We start from the raw sequence: 2196 nt of genomic DNA, 5'->3' as shown, positions 1-2196 counted from the left end.
ATTGATGGAGGTCCAAAAAAGATCGTCAAGGACAAAAAGGATCTCAATGGCTAAAGATCTAAGAAGCTAAAAGATTAAGGAGAAAAGGAGGAAGAACCGAATTAACATTCCATGGACTAAAAACCATTTCTGTAATAAATGAATCAATATTTTTTGTAGCATGGGATAGAGAGAGTAACACAGAGGAAAATTGTATGAGTAGAAAAGTAGGTAAGAAGCAAACAGGAATTGGAGATGTACTCTGACCTAGCCTGGGTACAAGGAGAGAAGGGATAGTCATTTTCTTTAGTTTTATCTTGAAACCATGAGGTACAAGTGCTTGTATTGGCATTGAAAAGGCTGCTGTCTTTGGGCATGTGTCTTTGCTCTGGAAGTAATCAAGGGGGCCATAGTTAGCATCCACACTTCCCGTTCTTGCTGTCCATATGAGATATAGACTGCTGTAATTTATCTTTGTAGTAACATATCTTTTGATAAGTATCACTGGAATATAAGTGAATTGTATGTTAGCTTTTGCCCTCTCCCATTAGTAGCCCAGAGGTAACACTTGTACAAACTGTTTAGTCAGTGTTAGTTGCCAAATGTTAGGCAGGAGAGCCTGATTACATCTCCAACCCTTTGAATTGGCCCCACAAATTAAGAACTTGACCTCCCTTTGCAGATGAAAAAATTGAGGCTCAAAGAAATTAAGTGGTTTGCCCCATGGCATATAGGTAGTAAGTGTCTGGGGCAGGATTTGAATCCACTTTCTCTTCTAGAAGCTCTATGTTGTATAAGAAACCCAGAGAGAATAAATAACATCAGGTAAATTAATATGACTAGAATTCAAAATTGTCTAGATAAGGGAAGAAGTAAAGAAGGGAACAGAATTCAAAGCACTGGTTGTGATTTTCCAAAGGATCTCACCCTGCCTCTATCAGTCAGGATTACATATATGACATCATAGTTTAAAAAAAAAAACAACTTTTTTTGGAGTCAATTTTAAATTTATTTTAAACTTAAATACAAAATGAGAAAAGAAAAAATTGCCATGTACACAGCAGAAAATAAAGAGAGGATTCAATATAAAACAATACATTTCCATTTCAAGAAAACCTATATAGTAAATACTGTACATTGTTTTCAAAGCTGCCTAGTTTTTCTCTGCTTCGATGTAAGTTTTCTTTTGTTCTCTGTTGTGCACTTTTTACTTTATTTTTTTCCCCTTCCCTCCTCTTTCCTTTCCCTATAGAAGGCTACAATTCAGCATGGATATATCTATATCTATATCTGTATCTATATCTACGTCTATATCTATGTCTATATCTATCTATATAGACATAGATATCTATAAACATACATACATGTATATAATGTACACTCATACACATATATGTAAGATTGTACTGTACTTATTTACAACTATCATCTGTTTCTCTGGAGATGGATAGCATCTTCATTCATAAGTCTAAGTCTTTTCATGTTTTTCTAAATCAACCAGCTCATCATTTCCTACACCACAGCAATATTCCAACCCAATCACATCTTATCTGAGAGATTGTCTATGAAAGTTTCCCTCCAACTTTCTGCATTCCTTCTCTTCTTGACTACATAGGTTTGACTTATATTAGAAAATTGTAATTTAAAATAATCAAAATTATGCTTTTTACACTTCAACAATGTTCTTGCCTTATATAGTTTAAGATCTGATATTGCTGAATCTACTTCCTTTACATCTTTTCTCCCTGGTTTCTTTGAAGTTCCTAACCTTTTGTTCTTCCAAATGAACTTTGTTATTATTTTTTCTAACTCAGTAAGATAATTTTTTAAGTAATTTAATTGGGATGGCATTGAACAAATAGATTAGGTAGGTAAAATTGCCATTTAAAAATTACATTGGCTTTACCTACTCATGAACAATAAATATTACTTCAATTATTTAGATATGAGTTTGTATTAAAAGTATTTTATGTTTATGTTCATATAGTTCCTATGTCTTTTTTGGCAGGTATATGCTCAGGTATTTTATATTGTTTAGTTTTTTTAAATGGTCTAAAACAATATTGAATAATATTGCTGACAGTGTGGTTTCTCTATTTTTCTCTTTTGACTAAATCTATTTTAACTTAAACTTTGTCTGAGATATGATTACTAACCCTGCTTTTTTTACCTAATAAATTTTACTCCTGTCCTTTATTTTATCTTTGTGTATATCTC

The sequence above is a fragment of the Trichosurus vulpecula genome, chromosome 1, assembly GCF_011100635.1.
Source record: "Trichosurus vulpecula isolate mTriVul1 chromosome 1, mTriVul1.pri, whole genome shotgun sequence".
NCBI lineage: Eukaryota > Metazoa > Chordata > Mammalia > Diprotodontia > Phalangeridae > Trichosurus > Trichosurus vulpecula.
This window is presented reverse-complemented; position numbering follows the sequence as displayed.